The sequence below is a fragment of the Pristiophorus japonicus genome, unplaced genomic scaffold (assembly GCF_044704955.1).
Source record: "Pristiophorus japonicus isolate sPriJap1 unplaced genomic scaffold, sPriJap1.hap1 HAP1_SCAFFOLD_640, whole genome shotgun sequence".
Lineage (NCBI taxonomy): Eukaryota > Metazoa > Chordata > Chondrichthyes > Pristiophoridae > Pristiophorus > Pristiophorus japonicus.
This window is the reverse complement of record NW_027254552.1, coordinates 1-15,210: the sequence shown is the minus strand read 5'-3', so window position 1 is coordinate 15,210 and position 15,210 is coordinate 1. Positions and strand designations below refer to the sequence as shown.

Below are 15,210 nucleotides of genomic sequence, written 5' to 3'. Positions count from 1 at the left end.
CCCCTCTCTTTCCTGCTCCTTCCCGGTCTTTCCCAGAGTTGGTGGCTTCATAGCTCAAGGGTTAGAGCTCTGGTGTTACAAACCAGGACTTGTGAGTTCAGATCTCACTGGGGCCTGCTCAGTATTAAATTCACTGTCAATTAACAAGGGCTTTAATTATAAATATTAAACAGCTCCGAGACTGACCCTGGAACAACTGGCTCTCTTCTCGTCTCTCGAGCACTCTCTCCCTCCCTTCCACACACTCTGTCCCCTTCCTGTTCTACATATTTTTACCCCTATCTCGCTTTCCCCGTCTTTCACTCATTCCCCTCGCCCTCCTTCCCCATCCCTCGCCTCACCCTCTCTCCTTCCCCTCTCGCTCCCCTTCCCTCTCTACTTTCATTCGCTCCCCACTCCTTCCTCGTCGATCTTACTTCTCTCCCCAACCCTTCTGTCCACTAACCACTCCTTCACCCTCTCTCCCCTTCCCTCTTTCACTCCATCCTCTCTCTCCCTCTCTTCCACACACTCTCTCCCCTTACCCCCTCTTTCCTTTACCCCTCTGTCTCTCCCTTCCCCTCTCTCTTCCTCCCTGTCTCCCCTTCCCGCTCTCTCTCACTCCTTCCCCTCTCTCTTTCCCCTTCACCCTCTCTCCCTCCTTCCACTCTCTCTTTTCCCTTCCCCTCTCTTTCCTGCTCCTTCTCCTGTCGTTTCCAATACAGGTGGCTCCATAGCTCAGGGGTTAGAGCACTGGTCTAGTAAACCAGGGGTTGTGAGTTCAAGTCTCACTGGGGCCTACTCAAAATTAGCTCAGTATTGAAATTCACTGTCAATTAACAAGGGCTTTGATTATAAATATTAAACAGCTCCGAGACCAACCCTGCAACAACAGGCTACCCTCACACCCAGCTGTGCAGTGTATTGGTGAGGCCGCACCTGGAGTACTGCGTGTAGTTTTGGTCACCTTCCTTAAGGAAGGATATACTAGCTTTGGACGGGGTACAGAGACGATTCCGCAGATGAGGGGGTTACCTTATGATGATAGATTGAGTAGTCTGGGTCTTTACTTGTTGAAGTTCAGAAGGATGAGGTGTGATCTCATAGAAACATTTGAAATAATGAAATGGAGAGACAGGATAGAGGCAGAGAGGTTGTTTCCACTGGTCGGGGAGACTAGAACTCGGGGGCACAGCCTCAAATTACGGGGGAGCCAATTTAAAACCGAGTTGAGAAGGAATTTCTTCTCCCGGAGTGTTGTGAATCTGTGGAATTCTCTGCCCAAGGAAGCAGTTGAGGCTAGCTCATTCAATGCATTCAAGTCACAGATAGATAGATTTTTAACCAATAAGGGAATTAAGGGTTACGGGGAGCGGGCGGGTAAGTGGAGCTGAGATGACGGCCAGATCAGCCATGATCTTATTGAATGGCGGAGCAGGCTCGAGGGGCTCGATGGCCTGCTCCTGTTCCTAATTCTTATGTTCTTATGTTCCCCCTCTCCTCTTCTCGTCTCTCTTGCACTCTCTCTCCCCTTCCAAATCTCACTCTCCCTTCCCCATCACGTCCCGTTCTACAGCTTTTTACCCCTCTCTTCCTTTCCCACTCTCTCGCTTTCCCCATCTGTCACTCATTCCCTTCTCTCTCCTTCTCCCTCCCTTGCCTCACCCTCTCTCTCCCCTCCCCCTCTCTCTCTCACTCTTTCCCCCTCTCTCCCCTTAGCATCTCTTTCCGCTTCCTCCCTCTCTCTCCCATTCCCCCTCTCTCTCACTCCTTCCCCTTTCTCTCCCCTTCCGCTCTCTCCCATTACCCTCTTTCCCACTTCAACCCCTCTCTCTCCACCCCCTTCCACACTCTCTCTCTTCATCCCCTCCCTCTCTTTCCCTTTCTTCCTCGCTGTCTCCCCTTCCCTCTCTCTCACTCTATCCCCACTCTCTCCCGTGCCCCTCTCCCTCTCCCCTTCCCTTGCTATCTCTCCCCTTCTCTCTCTCTCCCCTTCCCCCTCTCTCTCACTCCTTTCACTCTCTCTTTTCCCTTCCCCTCTCTTTCCTGCTCCTTCCCGGTCTTTCCCAGCGTTGGTGGCTTCATAGCTCAAGGGTTAGAGCTCTGGTGTTACAAACCAGGAGTTGTGAGTTCAGATCTCATTGGGGCCGACTTAAAATTAGCTCAGTATTAAATTCACTGTCAATTAACAAGGGCTTTAATTATAAATATTAAATAGCTCCGAGACTGACCCTGGAACAACTGGCTCTCTTCTCGTCTCTCGAGCACTCTCTCCCTCCCTTCCACACACTCTGTCCCCTTCCTGTTCTACATCTTTTTACCCCTATCTCGCTTTCCCCGTCTTTCACTCATTCCCTTCTCTCTCCTTCCCCCTCCCTTGCCTCACCCTCTCTCTCCCCTTGCCCTCTCTTGCTCTCCCCTTCCCTCTCTACTTTCATTCGCTCCCCACTACTTCCCCTCTCTCTCCTTCCTCCTCTATCTTACTTCTCTCCCCAACCCCTCTGTCTGCTAACCACTCATTCCCCCTCTCTCCCCTTCCCTCTCTCACTCCATCCACTATCTCCCTCCCTTCCACACACTCTCTCCCCTTACCCCCTCTCTTCCTCCCTGTCTCCCCTTCCCCCTCTCTCTCACTTCTTCCAGTCTGTCTTTTCCCTTCCCCTCTCTTTCCTGCTCCTTCCCCTGTCTTTCCCAGAGCAGGTGGCTCCATAGTTCAGGGGTTAAATCACTGGTCTAGTAAACCAGTGGTCGTGGGTTCAAATCTCAATGGGATTAGCTCAGTATTTAAATTCACGGTCAATTAACAAAGACTTTAATTATAAATATTAAACCAAGCCTGGAACAACAGGCTTTCCTGTTCTTGTCTCTCGCTCTCCTATCGCCTCCTTTTCCCTTCTCTCTCTCTCCCTACATTCCCCATCACTACACATTCTGCCTCTTTTTACTCGTTCCCGCTCTCTCGCTTTCCCCGCTACTTTTCTCACTCATTCCCCTCTCTCTTCCCTTCCCCACTCTCTCACCTGCCCCACTCTCTTCCCTTCCCCTCTCTCTCCCCTTCCCCACTCTCTTCCCTTCCCCTCTCTCTCCCCTTCCCCACTCTCTTCCCTTCCCCTCTCTCTCCCCTTCCCCTCTCTCTCCCCTTCCCCAAACTCTCCCGTTCCTCTCCCACTCTTTCCCCTTCCCCCTCTCGCACACATCTTCCTCTCTCTCACCTGTTCCCTCTCTCTCCTCTACCCATTTTCTCCTCTCTCCCTCGCTCCTTCGCCCTCTCTCTCTCCTTCCCCCTCTCTCCTTCCCCTATCTCACCCCTTCCCCCTGTCTCTCTCCCCTTCCACCTTCTCTCCCCTTCACACTTCACTCTCTCCCCTTTCCCCTCTCTCTCTGCTTCCCCTCCCTCTCCCCTTCCCTCTCTGTCTCTCCACTTCCCCCCTCTCTCCCCTTCCACTGTCGCTCAAGCCTTCTCCTCTCCTTTTTAATTTTCTCCCCCACTCTCTCCTTCCCCTCCCCTGTCTCCACTCTTCTCACCCCCTCCCACCTCCCTTTCTTCCTTCCCTCGCTCTCGCTCTCCCCTTTCCCATCAGACTCTTCCCTCCCCCTCTTGCCCATTCCCCCTCTCTCCCCTTCTCCCTCTATACCCACTCTCTCCCCCTCTCTCCTCTACCCCCTCTCTCTCCCCTTCCCCTCCCTCTCTCCTCTCCCCCCTCTCTCACTCCTTTCACTCTCTCTTTTCCCTACCCCTCTCTTTCCTGCTCCTTCCCCTGTGTAAAGTCCTGTCCCCTCAGTACAGACTCACACGAGGCACATACTGAAGTCAAGGTCACTCAGGACCTGCATCTTTATTACACAGCTCTCGAATGCCACACTTGCCTGAGACCTGTCCTTATATACCAGTCTGGGACAGGTATCCAGTATCTCCTGCAAGTGCACCCCTGGTGGTAAGGTAAGCTTGTGGTTACAGGTCATCTCTGGTTAAAGTCATGTATAGCATGGTAAGATACAGTTATGTACAGTAGTGTGAGATACATGACATCATCCTCCCCCAAGGTCTTATTGTCTTTATAGATTCAGTCTCTCAGGTGGTCTACGCTCTCGCGTGGAGTGTCTTAGTTGTGGTTCAGTTGTTTGCCTTGGTGCCTGTTGTTCTTTCGGTGTGATTGCTGGTATCTCACCTGGGCTGTCTGTTGGGATTGCCCTTTCCTCAGGTTGTTCCCTCTGCCTGTCCATCAGGTGTGATGTGAGTTCCACATTGTAGTCTGCCTCTGGTTCTGCAGTGTTGTTGGTAAATCTACTTTTGACTTGGTCTACTTGCCTCCGGCAGGTTTGGCCATTGTCCATTTGTACTACCAGTAGCCTATTTCCTTCCTTACCTGTTACTGTCCCTGCAAGCCATTTGGGACCCCTGCCATAGTTTAGCACAAACACTTTGTCCCCTATCTCATTCCATCTCCCCCTCGAATTTCTGTCATGGTACTCAGTCAGCTTACGGCGCTTTGCCTCAATGATTTCGTGCATGTCTGGAGGATTAATGAGAGCCTTGTTTTTACAGTCCTTTTCATCAACAGTTGCGCGGGGGGGGGGATCTCAGTCAATGAGTGCGGACGAGATCTGTATGCCAGCAGCAGTCGCAACAGGAGACCCTTCAGCGTGGGACCTTCGATTTTAAGCATGCCTTGTTTAATGATTTGCACTGCTCTCTCCGCCTGGCCGTTGGAGGCTGGCTTGAACGGTGCCGTCTTGACATGATTATGCCGTGGTCAATTATAAAGTCTTGGAATTCTACGCTGGTGAAGCACGGACCATTGTCACTGACCAATATGTCAGGAATTCCGTGCGTTGCAAACATGATTGTGAGGCTCTCCACAGTGGTGGAGGTTGTGCTCGAGTTTAAAATGGTGCATTCGATCCACTTTGAAAATGCATCTACAACTGCGAGGAACATTTTGCCCATGAATGGGCCCACAAAATCTACGTGCACCCGCGACCATGCTTTAGTAGGCCAGGGGTTCAGTGGAGCCTCCCTGGGGGCATTGCTGAGTTGGGCACAAATGGTGTACCTTCGGACGCAGAGCTCCAAGTCCGCGTCAATACCAGGCCACCAGACGTGGGATCTGGCTATGGCCTTCAAGAGAATGATCCCTGGGTGCTCGCTGTGGAGCTCCTGGACAAATGCCTCTCCGCCTCGCAAAGGCATGACTACTCGGCTGCCCCACATCAGGCAGTCTGCTTGTAGTGATAGCTCATTCATGCGCCTGTGAAAGGGTTTTAATTCCTCGGGGCAGACATCGTGAGCCTCTGCCCAGTCACCAGTTAGGACACATCTTTTTACTAAGGACAACGTGGGGTCGCTGGCTGTCCAGGCTCTGATTTGGCGAGCCGTCATGGGCGAACCTGTGGACTCAAAGGCATTGATTGCCATGACTATCTCACAGTCCTGTTCATCAGACCTTTCCGTGGTCGCCAGGGGTAGCCTGCTGTGCGCGTCGGCACAGTTGTCTGTGCCTGGTCTGTGCCTTATGGTATAGTCGTAGGACGCCAGCATGAGTGCCCACCGTTGAATTCGCGCCGAGGCTTTGGCGTTTATTGCCTTGCTCTCGGATAGGAGGGACGTGAGGGGCTTGTGGTCGGTTTCTAATGCGAACTTGGCCCCGAAAAGATATTGGTGCATCTTTTTGACACCATACACACACGCGAGCGCCTCTTTCTCCACCATTCCGTACCCGCGCTTCGCCCGCAAAAGTGACCTGGAGGCATAAGCTCTGGGTTGTAATTTACCCGCACTATTGACATGTTGCAAAACACATCCGACCCCATACGCTGACGCATCGCATGTGAGAACTAGCTTTTTACCTGGATCAAAGAAAGCCAAAACACTGTTGGAACACAAGGTTGCGTGCCTTATTGAAGGCGCGTTCTTGGGCGTCCCCCCAAAACCAATCGCACCCCTTCCTGAGCAGCACGTGGAGAGGTTCCAGCAGTGTGCTTAAGTTCTGCATAAAGTTACCAAAGTAATTGAGTAGCCCAAGAAAGGCGTGCAGTTCTGAGACATTCCGGGGCCTGGGTGCCAGGCGAATTGCTTCTGTTTTGGACTCTGTTGGGCGGATTCCATCAGCGGCAATCCTTCTGCCCAAAAGTTCAACCTCGGGTGCAAGAAATAGACACTTGGATTTCTTGACTCGTAGGCTTACCCGATCCAATCGACTTAGTACTTCCTCCAAATTACGGAGATGGGAGTCGGTGTCCCTGCCCGTGATAACTATGTCATCTTGAAATACAACCGTCCCCGGGATGGACTTGAGCAGACTCTCCATGTTGCGCTGGAATATGGCAGCTGCCGACCTGATGCCGAATGGGCATCGATTGTACATGAAAAGGCCTCGATGTGTGTTGATGGTGGTGAGTAGCTTGGACACCTCGATCAATTCTTGCGTCATATATGCAGATGTGAGGTCTAATTTTGAGAAAAGTTTACCTCCAGCTAATGTGGCAAATAAGTCCTCTACTCTGGGCAGCGGGTATTGGTCCTGTAGGGAGACTCTGTTTATGTTAGATTTGTCGACCCCACAGATTAGTACGGATCCATCAGGCTTCATGACGGGGACGATGGGACTTGCCCAGTCGCTAAATTCCACAGGTGATATAATGCCTTCCCGCAGAAACCTGTCTAGTTCGTGTTCAATCTTTTCCCTCATCACATAGGGCACAGCTCTGGCCTTGAGATGGACCGGTCTAGCATTCTGTCTGCTGTAGATTTTGACTTTAGTCCCTTTGAAGGTGCCCACACCTGGCTGAAAGAGGTGTTCAAATCGACTTAGAACTGTTGAGTAGGAGGTCCGTTCCTCTGACGACATGGCGTGAATATCACCCCATTTCCAGTTTAGTTTTGCCAGCCAGCTTCTCCCCAGCAGTGCTGGGAGATCTCCGGGGACAATTCACAGGGGAAGTCGGTTCACTATCCCTTTGTGTGTGACTGAGAGCATGGCGCTGCCCGAGGACTGGTACGATTTCTTTGGTATAGGTCCTTAGTTTGGTGTCGGCCCTTGTGAGTTTTGGTCTGTCTCTTTTGTGCGGCCACAGCTGTTCAAATTGTTGAGCGCTCATGAGAGATTGACTCACTCCCGTAACCAGCTCCATGTTGACGGGTATCCCGTTGAGTAGGACCCTCATCATTATTGGTGGCGTCTTGTTGTAGGATCAGTGGCTATTGATCGTGTTGACCCGCTGTACCTCGGCGTCCCGGGTACTGTCCCCACCGTCTTCTGGTCCGCTTTCCGACCCTTCCGATTCGTATACCAGCCAAGCTGCCGTTTTTCTGCACATGCGGGCCAGATGTTCTGTATAGTTGCAGTTTCTGCAAACAGCATGCTGAAATTGACACCCCCTTGATGAGTGCCTTCCCCCACATCTCCAGCACAGACCGCTTCCATTGTTTTCAAAGGATGAGCTGCGTCTGGCTGATCTCTCTTGAGCTTCTCTCAGTCTGTAGTTGATTGCTCGCATTGTGGGTTGATGAGGTGTGAACGGCCGTTCATGTGGTCCTTGATGGCTTCTGGTGCCACTGCCTGCTGCTGAGGGCCTGCTCTCCTGCCTTTATCTGTGTGTGGGGGTACCGGCTTGTTTCACGCTGTGAACCCCTTGTTCCGATGTTTCGTTAGTTGTCGTACCTGCAGTGTAGATCAACCTCGTTTCTTCTTCTCCTGCCAAGTATGTCTGTGCAACCAGTGCTGCTGCCTCTAAGGTCAAGTTCTTGGTCTCTATGAGCTTTCGGAATATGCCTGCGTGGCCTATTCCTTCAATAAAAAAGTCTCTCAGTACTTCTCTCCTTAGTTCATCGGAGAAATCACATAAGCTAGCCAACCTCCGAAGTTCCGCCACGAAGTTGGGTATGCTCTGGCCTACACAGCGTCTGTAGTTGTAGAACCTGTGTCTGGCCATGTGTGGGCTGCTCGCTGGCTTCAGGTGGTCTCTTACCAGTGTGCTCAACTCTTCAAACGACTTGCTTGCTGGTTTCTCGGGTGCCAGCAGGTCCTTCATTAAAGCGTATGTTTTCGAGCCACAGCTGGTCAAGAGATGGGCTCTTCTCTTGTCTGCCGTATCATCGTCGAACCAGTCTTTGCTTACAAAGCTTTGCTGGGAGTCTTTCTATAACGTCCTCCCAATTGTCTCCCGCATTGTATTTCTCATCTGAGCCGTTGGTCGCCATTCTGTGGATTCTGTAATCCCGTAACTCGTCGCCACTGTAAAGTCCTGTCCCCGCAGTACAGATTCACACGAGGCACATACTGAAGTCAAGGTCACTCAGGACCTGCACCTTTATTACACAGCTCTCGAATGCCACACTTGCCTGAGACCTGTCCTTATATACCTGTCTGGGACAAGTATCCAGTGTCTCCTGCAAGTGCACCCCTGGTGGTAAGGTAAGCTTGTGGTTACAGGTCATTTCTGGTTACAGTCATGTATAGCATGGTAAGCTACAGTTATGTACAGTAGTGTGAGATACATAACAACCCTGTTGGTGTCTCCATAGTTCAGGAGTTAGAACATTGGTATTGTAAACCAAAGGTTGTGAGTTCAAATCTCACGGGTGTCTAGTTTATTATTTAAATACCCGTCTTTCATTCCTCCCTCCTGTCTCTCTTTTCCCTTTCCTTTCAGGTTCTCACACCGTCTCTCCCTTTCCCCTCTCTGCCCTCGCTCTCTCTCTCTCTCTCTCTCCTTCCCCTTCCGCTCTCTCCCCTCCCCCTCTATCCCACGCCTTCCACACTCTCTCTCTCCATCCCCTTCTTCTCCTTCTCCACCTCCTTCTTTTCCTCGCTGTCTCCCCTTCCCTCTCTCTCACTCCTTCCACCCTCTCTTTTCCCTTCCCCTCTCTTTCCTGCTCTTTCCCCTGTACTTCCCAGAATAGGTGGCTCCATAGCTCCGGGATTAGAGCACTGGTCTTGTAAACCAGGGGTCGTGGTTTCAAATCTCACTGGGGCCAAATCAAAATTAGCTCAGTGTTTAAATTCACCATCAATTAACGAGGGCTTTAATTATAAATATTAAACAGCTCCAAGACCGACCATAGAACAGGCTCTCCTCACACCCTTTCCCCTCTCGTGCACTCTCTCTCTCCCTGACCCATTCGACATCTTTTTCCCCGTCTCTCACTCATTTCCCTCTCCCCCCTTCCCCCTTTCCCCTCCCTTGCCTCACCCTCTCTCCTTTCATTCTTTCCTCACTCTTTCCCTCTCTCTCCCCTTCCCCCACTCTCTCCCCTTCCCCCTCTCTTTTCTCACTCCCATCTTTCCACTCTCCCGCTTTCCCTCTCTTTTCCTCTCTCCTCTCTCTCACTCCTTCCCCTCTTGCTCCCCTTCCCCTCCCTCTCTCACCCATACCCCGCTCTCTTCCTCCCTGACTCACCTTCCCTCTCTCCCTCCTTCCACTCTCCCTGTCTCGCTTCCCCTCTCTTTCCTGCTCATTCTCCTGTCATCTTTCCATCAGGTGGCTCCATAGCTCAGGGTTTCGAGCACTGGTCTTGTAAACCAGCGGTCGTGAGTTCAAATCTCACTGACGCCTACTCAAAATTAGTTTAGTATTTCAATATGCATCTGCTTTTTCACTTTTCCCTTTCCTTTCAGACTCTCCCCTTCCCCTCTTTTTCCCTCTCCTTGCCCTCCCTCCCCACACCCCTCCACTCTCTCTCTCCCCATCATAAAAGGTTTATAAAACAACATCACTTTGTTAACAGTACTTGTAGCAGCACTTGTGTGCTGAGAGATTTGCTTAGTATTGTCGCTGGTGGCAATAAACGCCTGGGCTATCGCTATGGCCTCACTCAAGGTTGGGGTCTCTACAGTCAAACGTTTGCGAAGTACAGTTTCGTGGTCAATGCCAAGTACAAAGAAGTCCTTGAGCATGTGCTCCAAATGTCCTTCAAAATTTGCAATGTCCTGCAAGGCCCCTTAGCTCGGTGACACAGCTTGTCACTTCCTGGCCTTCAGACCTCTTGTACGTGTAGAACCGATACCTCGCCATCAGAACGCTTTCCTTCGGGTTCCGATGCTCCCGGACCAGTGTGCACAACTCATCGTACGATTTCTCTGTGGGTTTCGCTGGAGCAAGCAGGTTTTTCATGAGGCCATACGTTGGTGCCCTGCAAACGGTGAGGAGAATCGCCCTTCATTTGGCAGCGTTCGTTTCTCCTTCCATCTCGTTGGCCACGAAGTATTGGTCGAGTCGCTCCACGAAGGTTTCCCATTCATCTCCCTCCGAAAATTTCTCCAGGATGCCCACTGTTCTCTGCATCGTTGGGTTCGTCATCTGTATCTCGTCGCCAGTTGTTGTGTATAAATAAAGAGTCTGACCAGATACTGCGGGCTCAAAGCAGAGTGTGACCATAGTCTTTTATTACAGGTCTCCAGAGTGCCTCTCCAGCCTGTTAGGCAGCCTTAAGTTCAGGTGCTCCCAAGGGATTGTGGGATCCCTTGGGACTCCAGGGAATGTGCCCTCTGGTGGTTACACAAGGTATTTATAGGTTTACATATAAATGACCCATTCTTTTTACCCCTCTCTCCCTTTCCCACCATCTTGCTTTCCCCGTCTCTCACTCATTCCCCTCTCTCACTCTCTCCCGTCTCCCTCGCCTCACCCTCTCACCTTACCCCCTCTCCCTCTCTCCCCTACCCACTCTCTCCACCCTCTCTCCCCTTCTCTCTCTCCCCTCCCCCTTTATCTCCCCATCCCCCTGTCTCTCTTTCCCCTCCCTCTCTCTCGTCTTCCCCCTCTCCCTCACTCCTTCCACTCTCTCTTTTCCCTTCCCCTCTCTTTCCTGCTCCTTCCCCTGATTTTCTAAAAGCAGGTGGCTCCATAGCTCAGGCATTAGAACGCTGGTCTAGTAAACCAGCGGGTCGTGCGATCAAATATTACTGGGGCCTACTCAAAATTAGCTCAGTATTTAAGTTCACTGTCAATTAACGAAGGATTTAATTTTAAATATTAAACAGCTCTGAGACCGACCCGGGAACAAAAGTCTGTGCTGTTCCTCTTTCCCGCTCTCTAGCTTTCCCCGCTACTTTTCTCACTCTCCCCTTCCCCCTCTCCCTCCCCTTCCACTGTCGCTCATGCATTCTCCTCTCCCTTTTCATTTTCTCCCAACTCTCTCCCTCCCCTCCCCTGTCTCCACTCTTCTCGGCCCCCTCCCTCCTCCCTTTGTCTCCTTACCTCGCTCTCGCTCTCCCCTTTCCCCTCAGACTCTCCCCCTCCCCCTTTGGCCCATTCCCCCCTCTCTCACTTTCTCCCTGCCCCCCCTCGCTCCCCTTCCCCCCTCTCTCCCCTTCCTGCTCTTAAACACGCGTTACCCTCTCTCTCACTCCTACCCCTCTCTCCCATTCGCCACTCTCTCACTCCTTCGCCGCTCTCTCACTCCTTCGCCGCTCTCTCACTGTCCCCCTTCCTCCCTCTCTTTCCCCTCTCCGCCTCTCGCTCTCCCCCTGCCCTCTCTCTTCCTTCCTGTCCCCAGGGATTGTGAGTTCAAATCTCACTGGGGCCTACTCAAAATTAGTTCAGTATTTAAATTCACTGTCAATTAACAAGGGCTTTAATTAAAAATATTAAACAGCTCCGAGACCGACCCTGGAACAACAGGCTCCCCTCACACCCTTTCCCCTCTCCTCTTCTCGTCTCTCTCACACTCTCTCTCCCCTTCCAAATCTCTCTCTCCCTTCCCCATCATGACCCGTTCGACATCTTTTTACCCCTCTCTTCCTTTCCCACTATTTCGCTTTCCTTGTCTCTCACTCATTCCCCTCTCCCCCTTCCCCATCCCTCACCTCATCCTCTCTCCTTCCCCCTCTCTCCTTCCCTTCTCTACTTTCATTCTTTCCTCACTCCTTCCCTCTCTCTGCCCCGTCCCCTCTCTTTTCCTCTCTCCTCACTCTTACTCCTTCTGCTCTTGCTCCCCTTTCCGTCCCTCTCTCTCCCATACCCGTCTCTCTTCCTCCTGTCTCACCTTCCCTCTCTCACTCCATCCGCTCTCTCCCCTTCCCCCTCTCTCACTCGTTCCACTCTCTCTTTTCCCTTCCCCCTCTCTTTCCTGTTCTATCCCCTGTCTTGCCCAGAGCAGGTGGCTCCATAGCTCAGGGGTTAGAGCACTGATCTTGTAATCCAGTGTCTGTGGGTTCAAATCTCACTCGGGCCAATTTAGTATTTAAATACCTGTGTGTTATTCCTTCCACCCTTTCAGGTTCGCTCTCTCTCTCACCTCTTCTCCTCTATTCTCTCTCTCCTTTCAGATTCTTCCTCTCTCTTTCCTCTCCCCTTCCACCCTCTATTTCTCCCTCCTACATTCTACATTCTTCCCTGTCTCCCCTTCCCCTTCACTTCTCTCCACTCCTCTTCTTTCTCATTCCTTCCCCCTTTCTTCCCTTAACCTCTCTTTGCCCGTCCCTCTATCTTTCTCCTAATCTATCCTTCCCTCACTCCTTCACCACTCTCTCCCGTTTCTCCACCTCTCTCTCACACCTTCCACCCTCACTCTCTGCCTCCCTGTCTCACTTTCCTGCTCCTTCCCCTGTTTTCCTTACAGCAGGTAGCTCCATAGCTCAGGCGTTAAAGCACTGGTCTCGTAAACCAGGCGTCGTGAGTTCAAATCTCACTGGGGCCTACTCAAAGTTAGTATTTAAATATGCATCTCTCTCTTCTGCCTTTGCCTTTTCACTTTCGCTCTCCCTCCTCACTCTCACTTTTCGCTTTCCTTTCAGACTCTCTCATTCTCCCTCTCTTTCTCTCTCCCATTACCTTCTTTTTCCCTCTCCTTGCCCCCCTCCCCACACCCCTCCACTCTCTCTCCCTCTCCCCTTCATAAAAGATTTATAAATCAACATCACTTTGTTCACAGTACTTGTAGCAGCACTTGTGTGCTGAGAGATTTGCTTAGTATTGTCACTGGTGGCAATAAACGCCTGGGCTATCGCTATGGCCTTACTCAAGGTTGGGGTCTCTACAGTCAAAAGTTTGCGAAGTATAGTTTTGTGGCCAATGCCAAGTACAAAGAAGTCTTTGAGCATGTGCTCCAAATGTCCTTCAAAATTTGCAATGTCCTGCAAGGCCCCTTAGCTTGGTGACATAGCTTGCCACTTCCTGGCCTTCAGACCTCTTGTACTTGTAGAACCGATACCTCGCCATCAGAACGCTTTCCTTCGGGTTCCGATGCTCCCGGACCAGTGTGCACAACTCATCGTATGATTTCTCTGTGGGTTTCGCTGGAGCAAGCAGGTTTTTCATGAGGTCATACGTTGGTGCCCTGCAAACGATGAGGAGAATCGCCCTTCGTTTGGCAGCGTTCGTTTCTCCTTCTATTTCGTTGGCCACGAAGTATTGGTCGAGTCGCTCCACGAAAGTTTCCCAATCATCTCCCTCCAAAAATTTCTTCAGGATGCCCACTGTTCTCTGCATCGTTGTGTTTGTCATCTGTATCTCGTCACCAGTTGTTATGTATGAATAAAGAGTCTGACCAGATATTGCGGGCTCAAAGCAAAGTATGACCTTAGTCTTTTATTGCAGGTCTCCAGACTGCCTCTCCAGCCTGTGAGGCCTCCTTAAGTACAGGTGCTCCGAAGGGATTGTGGGAGCCCTTGGAACTCCAGGGAATGAGCCCTCTGATGGTTACACAAGGTATTTACAGGTTTACATATATAACACCGATCATGAACCGTTTTATATCGTTTTATCCCTCTCTCCCTTTCCCACCATCTTGCTTTCCCCGTCTCTCACTCATTCCCCTCTCTCACTCTCTTCCGTCTCCCTCGCCTCACCCTCTCACCTTCCCCCCTCTCCCTCTCTTCCCTACCCACTCTCTCCACCCTCTCTCCCCTTCTCTCTCTCCCCTCCCTCTTTATCTCCCCATCCCCCTGTCTCTCTTTCCCCTTCCTCTCTCTCTCTCTCCTTCTACCTCTCTTTCCCCTTCCCCCTCTCTCTCACTCCTTCCACTCTCTCTTTTCCCTTCCCCTCTCTTTCCTGCTCCTTCCCGTATCTTCACCAGCAAAAGTGGCTACATAGCTTAGGGGTTAGAGCGCTGGATTTGTAAACTAGGTATTGTGAGTTCAAATTGCACTGGGGCCGATTCAAAAATTGTTTAAATTCATTTTCAATTAACAAGGGCTTTAATTGTAAATATTAAACAACTCTGAGACTGACCCAAGATCAAAAGGCTTTCCTGTTCTTGTTTCTCGCCCCTATCGTCCCCTGACCCACCCTTTCCCTCTCTCCCTACTTTCCCCATCACTACACACTCTGCCTCTTTTTACTCGTTCCCGCTCTCTCGTTTTCCCCGCTACTTTTCTCACTCATTCCACTCTCTCCCCTTCCCCACGCTTTCCCCTTCCCCACTCTTTCCCCTTCCCCACTCTCTCCCCTTCCCCTCTCTCTCCCCTTCCCCACTCTCTCCCCTTCCCCTCTCTCTCCCCTTCCCCATTCTCTCCCCTTCCCCATTCTGTTCCCTTCCGCACTCTCTCCCCTTCCCCACTCTCTCCCCTTCCCCACTCTCTCCCCTTCCCCACTCTCTCCCCTTCCCTCTCTCCCCTCTCTCCCCTTCCCCACTCTCTCCCCTTCCAAATCTCTCTCTCCCGTTCTACATCTTTTTACCCCTCTCTCCCTTTCCCACTATCTCCCTTCCCCGTCTCTCACTCATTCCCCTCTTCCTCTTTCCCCTCCCTCGCCTCACCCTCTCTCCTTCCCCTTTCTCCTTCCCCTCTCTACTTTCATTCTTTCCTCACTCCTTCCCTCTCTCTCCCCTTCCCCTCTCTTTTCTCCTTCCCCTCTCACTCCCGTCTTCCTGCTCTCCCCCTCCCCCTCTCTTTTCATCTCTCCTCTCTCTTACTCTTTCCCCTCTTGCTCCCTTTCCCCTCCCTCTCTCTCCCATACCCCTCTCTCTTTCCTCCCTGTCTCACCTTCCCTCTCTCACTCCATCCGCTCACTCTCCCCTTCCCCTCTCTCTTACACTCCTTCCACTCTCTCTTTTTCCTTCCCCTCTCTTTCCTGCTCCTTCCCCTATTTGTTTCTAAACAGGCGGCTCCATAGCTGAGAGGTTAGAGCACTGGTCTCGTAAACCAGGGGTCGTGAGTTCAAATTTCACTGGGGCCTACTCAAATTTAGCTCAGTATGTCAATTAACAAGGGCTTTAATTATAAATATCAAACAGCTCCGTGAGCGACCCTGGATCAACAGGCTCTCGTCTCGATTGCACTTTCTCTCAAT

At 51.4% G+C, this 15,210-nt stretch overlaps 3 non-coding genes across 3 annotated transcripts; all 3 read left to right on the top strand.

Moving 5' to 3' along the window:
* Window positions 1-706: 706 nt before the first annotated feature.
* On the top strand, window positions 707-779 carry trnat-agu (transfer RNA threonine (anticodon AGU)). The gene has a single exon. It is a non-coding gene; the product is annotated as a tRNA-Thr (tRNA).
* An 11,767-nt stretch (window positions 780-12,546) lies between these two features.
* trnat-cgu (transfer RNA threonine (anticodon CGU)) lies at window positions 12,547-12,619 on the top strand. The gene has a single exon. It is a non-coding gene; the product is annotated as a tRNA-Thr (tRNA).
* A 2,404-nt stretch (window positions 12,620-15,023) lies between these two features.
* On the top strand, window positions 15,024-15,096 carry trnat-cgu (transfer RNA threonine (anticodon CGU)). The gene has a single exon. It is a non-coding gene; the product is annotated as a tRNA-Thr (tRNA).
* The last annotated feature ends 114 nt before the right edge of the window (window positions 15,097-15,210 follow it).